The following is a 6,102-nucleotide window of genomic DNA, read 5'->3' on the forward strand; positions in this document are numbered from 1 at the left end:
AAATATATGGTGGCGAGATGGGGTTATGAATTGAGCATCAAATACCTGGAGATCATGTTCAGTTCAGCCCCCCCTTAACAGGCCCCCCTTTAATGCTGTTTTGTGGCAAAGAGATAAGACCGCCACTGCCCCTTTATGAAAGAGAATGGGTTAATTGTATTACCATGCTGATTCATTTATATTTGGTAGGAAAAGTGTAAGACTTGTCACATGTATAGTTAATCTGTAGGCTATGCGATATTAATGATAGGCGACAAGCAATGTGAGGCTTTGTTTTAGTATTCAGACCCTTCACATTTTATTTTGTTACAAGGTGGGATTAAAATGTATTTAATTGTATGTTTTTGGCAACAATCTACACAAAATACTCTAATGTCAAAGTGGAAGAAATATATATCTATATATTTTTTATTAATAAAAATGTAACAACTAAAATATAGTTGTTGCATAAGTATTCAGCTCCCTGAGTCAATACATGTTAGAAACACATTTGGCATTGATTACAGCTGTGAGTCTTCTTGGGTAAGTCTATAAGAGCTTTGCACACCTGGATTGTGTAATATTTGCCCATTATTATTTTCAAAATTCTTTAAGCTCTGTCATGATGTTGGGGATCATGGCTAGACAGCAATTTTCAAGTCTTGCCATAGATTGTCAAGCAGATTTAAGTCAAAACTGTAACTTGGCCACTGAGGAACATTCACTGTCTTATTGGTAAGCAAATCCAGTGTAGATTTGTTGTAGGTTATCGCCCTGCTGAAAGGTGAATTCATCTCCCAGTCTCTGGTGTAAAGCAGACTGCAGAAGGTTTTCTTCTAGGATTTTGCCTGTGCTTAGCTCCATCCCGTTTATTTTTATCCCCCCCCAAAAAAACTTGGCAGTATTTGACGATGTCAAGCATACCCATACCATAATGCACCACCATGCTTCGTGTCAAATCGCCAGTTGGCCACCCATTACAATAATTCTCTGTGATAACTCAGTGATAATGCTTCCGGTGTTCTCTGCAGTGCGCACCGCATAAAGAGTGAAAAGGAAATCAATACATAATAGTAAATAAGGTTATCCAAGCAATAATTATATCCCTAGAGCAGTAAAAAAAAATCTAACTGAAGGGATTTCAACCCAGTCTGGCACAAAGAGAAGATTGAAGTGGGAGACAAGCCTACACACAATCTATATACGTACGTGCCATTTAATATACAGTGGGGAAAAAAAGTATTTAGTCAGCCACCAATTGTGCAAGTTCTCCCACTTAAAAAGATGAGAGAGGCCTGTAATTTTCATCATAGGTACACGTCAACTATGACAGACAAAATGAGAAAAAAAAACCCAGAAAATCACATTGTAGGATTTTTTATGAATTTATTAGCAAATTATGGTGGAAGATAAGTATTTGGTCAATAACAAAAGTTTCTCAATACTTTGTTATATACCCTTTGTTGGCAATGACACAGGTCAAACGTTTTCTGTAAGTCTTCACAAGGTTTTCACACACTCTTGCTGGTATTTTGGCCCATTCCTCCATGCAGGTCTCCTCTAGAGCAGTGATGTTTTGGGGCTGTCGCTGGGCAACACGGACTTTCAACTCCCTCCAAAGATTTTCTATGGGGTTGAGATCTGGAGACTGGCTAGGCCACTCCAGGACCTTGAAATGCTTCTTACGAAGCCACTCCTTCGTTGCCCTGGCGGTGTGTTTGGGATCATTGTCATGCTGAAAGACACAGCCACGTTTCATCTTCAATGCCCTTGCTGATGGAAGGAGGTTTTCACTCAAAATCTCACGATACATGGCCCCATTCATTCTTTCCTTTAATAAAACGGATCAGTCGTCCTGGTCCCTTTGCAGAAAAACAGCCCAAAAGCATGATGTTTCCACCCCCATGCTTCACAGTAGGTATGGTGTTCTTTGGATGCAACTCAGCATTCTTTGTCCTCCAAACACGACGAGTTGAGTTTTTACCAAAAAGTTCTATTTTGGTTTCATCTGACCATATGACATTCTCCCAATCCTCTTCTGGATCATCCAAATGCACTCTAGCAAACTTCAGACGGGCCTGGACATGTACTGGCTTAAGCAGGGGGACACGTCTGGCACTGCAGGATTTGAGTCCCTGGCGGCGTAGTGTGTTACTGATGGTAGGCTTTGTTACTTTGGTCCCAGCTCTCTGCAGGTCATTCACTATGTCCCCCTGTGTGGTTCTGGGATTTTTGCTCACCGTTCTTGTGATCATTTTGACCCCACGGGTGAGATCTTGCGTGGAGCCCCAGATCGAGGGAGATTATCAGTGGTCTTGTATGTCTTCCATTTCCTAATAATTGCTCCCACAGTTGATTTCTTCAAACCAAGCTGCTTACCTATTGCAGATTCAGTCTTCCCAGCCTGGTGCAGGTCTACAATTTTGTTTCTGGTGTCCTTTGGCAGCTCTTTGGTCTTGGCCATAGTGGAGTTTGGAGTGTGACTGTTTGAGGTTGTGGACAGGTGTCTTTTATACTGATAACAAGTTCAAACAGGTGCCATTAATACAGGTAACGAGTGGAGGAGAGAGGAGCCTCTTAAAGAAGAAGTTACAGGTCTGTGAGAGCCAGAAATCTTGCTTGTTTGTAGGTGACCAAATACTTATTTTCCACCATAATTTGCAAATAAATTCATAAAAAATCCTACAATGTGATTTTCTGGAAAAATTTTTCTCAATTTGTCTGTCATAGTTGACGTGTACCTATGATGAAAATTACAGGCCTCTCTCATCTTTTTAAGTGGGAGAACTTGCACAATTGGTGGCTGACTAAATACTTTTTTTCCCCACTGTATAGGAGCTAAATATTTTTGAATATTGAATTATAGGTAGCTATTTTTCTTTTATTCCGGGCTTTATCTAAATATTCTGCAAACGGAAATACACAATGGACAACAAACCATTTCAGGTTCTCCTCATTGCTCAGCCACATAATGCCAGGGTATATCAGGTGGGCTTTCTGGAATAAGGACAAGTGTATATTGTGGTAGAAAGGGCAATAAAGGACCAAATTAATTGAATAATCTATTTCTTCGAGGTCACAATTGTTACATAGTCTTTCCTCTTCCTTTTCACCATTATACCGACCTGTTTCAATACGCGGGGCAATATCCCTGATCTTACCTATGCAGTGCATTTAGGCCAAAAAGTGCATTCCTTTGCTATGTTTAAAAAAATAAAAAGATTTAGTGCCTTGTTGTGGATGCATGTTGTGGAATATTTGTATTCTGTGTATTTTTATTCTTCATTTCACTCTGTCAGTTAGGTCATTATTGTGGAGTCACTACAATGTTGTTGATCCATCCTCAGTTTTCTCCCATCATAGCCATTGAACTCTGTAGCTGTTTTAAAATCACCAATGGTAACATCCCTAAACAGTTTCATTCCTGTCTTGCAGGTCAGTTCAGATGGACGTCCGTAGATTTGATGTGTCTGGGTGGTTTAAAACAAAATCCATAGAAAATGATTAACTTGACCATGCCTAAGGAGATATCCAATGTTACCCATCTACCAATCACTCCTCTTCTTTATGAGGATTTCGAAAAGCTCCCTGGTATTTGTAGTTGAATCTGTGCTTGAAATTCAATATTTGACTGAGGGACCTTACAAATGTTGTATCGTCAACCCCTATTATTTCACACAGAGTGAGTCCTTATTATCTGATTTTTAAGCCAAATTCTACTCCTGAACTAATTTAGGCTTGCCTAAATAAAGGGGCTGAATACTTATGCAACAACTATATCTTAGTTCTTATTTTTTTATTTATCTAAAATAAAAAATAAAAATCTTGAACTTTGACATTACAAAGTATTTTGTAGAGATTGTTGACAAATAATGACAATTAAATCAATTTTAATCCCACTTTGTAACACAATAAAATGTGAAGCAATCCAAACGGTCTGAATACTTTTTCAAGGCTCTGGGTCTACCTGTGTTTGTGAGATCAAGTTGTTTGTGTGTCTATCATGTTTTCTCATAATTACCAAAACATTTGAAATTGTGGTGTCTACCACAGAACAAATATCTGACTATTGTAGGACATTCACTGAGTTACTGAATTAACAACTTCATACTTTCTTGAAGGAAAATAATACATAACACAATAAAACCCCAAAGGCCAAGCTCCACTAAAAGAACACTGCAGTGGGAAGAGGCTGTGTTCTGAAGAGTCTCTCTGTCTCCCTCGCCAGGAGGGAGAGTTCACAGCACACTTTGTACTTTACATTTACATCATTTAGCAGACTGCTCTCCTCTCCTCTCTGACTGTCAATGAATCTTGTTGCATGTCACTCTTTCTCTTTGTCGAGCTAACGCACTTCTGCCGAGCCTTCAAAAGCTGGCAGCCTCGACCTTCTCCTTTCTCTCTTTGACTGCATGGCATTTCTCTTCAGTCGACAGAGAGAGAGGGCGAGAAAAGGTGAAAGATATGAACTGTTTCAGCGATGACACCTCGAGCAAAATGCTGATTTGTCATCACCTGCTGAGGTTCTCATTATATAGTAATAGAATTGTCTGATCTATCTATCCCCCCCACACACACATACACTACAGTCACATTCTACAGGCACCCATTAGTCATGGTCTGGTGAGGACATGGAACTTAATGCGACACGAGTCGAGGGAGGACAGAAAGACAGACAAGGTGCAGGTGTGCAGCTAATAATGACCAGGTGGAGAACAGGCAGGTTTCTGTTTCTGTTGCTCCACCAGCCTTTTGGTGTCAACCATTCAAGGCACGATTGCTTGACATGCAACCATTTTTGGTTCAACATCTGTCAATATGCTACACTGTTAACATCATGAAACACTCTCAATTATAGTGGCTGTTTGAAGGTCCAGGTTGTATTGTTTTTCCTCTGAAATAGTGGTCAATACACATAGTAGGGTGACTAGTACAATACATGTGGCTCACAGTGGTTTCAGAGTCCCGCAATAAGAGCTACGATGCTAATGTTCTCTAGGTGTCACTGAGTAAACTGATACCCCATGTCATTGATCCATAATCCATAGGTAAGGCTGTACAGTGAAATAAATAATCCCCCAATGCAATTCTAAAGTCTAATACACCCAGTGTGATTTCAACAGATTTTTGTCAAATTAACAAATTATTTTATTTTGTTGAATTTATATAACAACAATCCAACCTCGTTTAGCATGATCCATGGCATAATTCCACTATTTTTATTCATTTACACCACTGTCAATGACATAATTTTATTTTGAAATTTGAAATAAGATCAGGATCAAACAAGCAGGATCAAAAATGTTTGCAAATATCTTTGATACAGATGTTATTAGCAACTTCTGGGGTAGCTAGCTAGCTTTACCTTGGTAACGTTACCTAGCTAGCACCAATGTAACTAACGTTAGCCTGAAAACAATGACCAATAGAAACTGCAGTCATTTTCAATATTCTTAGCAATGATTTAGGAATCCATGTGAGTAAGTATTAGCTAGGTAGCCTCTTTAACTTGAAACTGAACTTCAGTTCATGAAAATAACTAGCTAGCCAGCTACTTAACCTTGTTGCTCAACGCTAACGTTATAAGCAGCCAGTAAACTTAATTTGGCCAGTGAGGCTTGACCGGACCGGGTTATGTGTTGTGAAAATAGCCACAATAAGGATTAGACACAATAGTGGAATTTGCGGTTTGCCTTCCAAATAAAAGTACATCTTTGAAAGTGACGCAGAAGGTTACAATTGGTGAAATCATTCAATATTTAGACTAGATCATGTTAAACAAGGTTGGAATGTGGAGCAAGGAAATGGGGTATCAGTCTACTCGGTGACACTCACAGAACACAACTGTGAAGAGTTTACACAAATATTAGCGTTGTAGCTCTTATCGCTGGACTGTGACTGTGTGAAATCAACTCCCCAGTCAGCCTATTGTGCGTATTGACATTAATATTGCACTGTACAGCCTTACCTAAGGATTGGGGATGAATTAAATGGGGTGTCAGTCTACTCTGTACCAAGAGCTTTTTCCCAACGTCCTCCTCAGAGTTATCAGACTCCAAAACATCCAGGTTGTATTGTTTTTCCTCTGAAATAGTGGTCAATACACATAGTAGGGTGACTAGT

Source organism: Coregonus clupeaformis, chromosome 12 (assembly GCF_020615455.1).
Source record: "Coregonus clupeaformis isolate EN_2021a chromosome 12, ASM2061545v1, whole genome shotgun sequence".
In the NCBI taxonomy this organism is placed as follows: domain Eukaryota; kingdom Metazoa; phylum Chordata; class Actinopteri; order Salmoniformes; family Salmonidae; genus Coregonus; species Coregonus clupeaformis.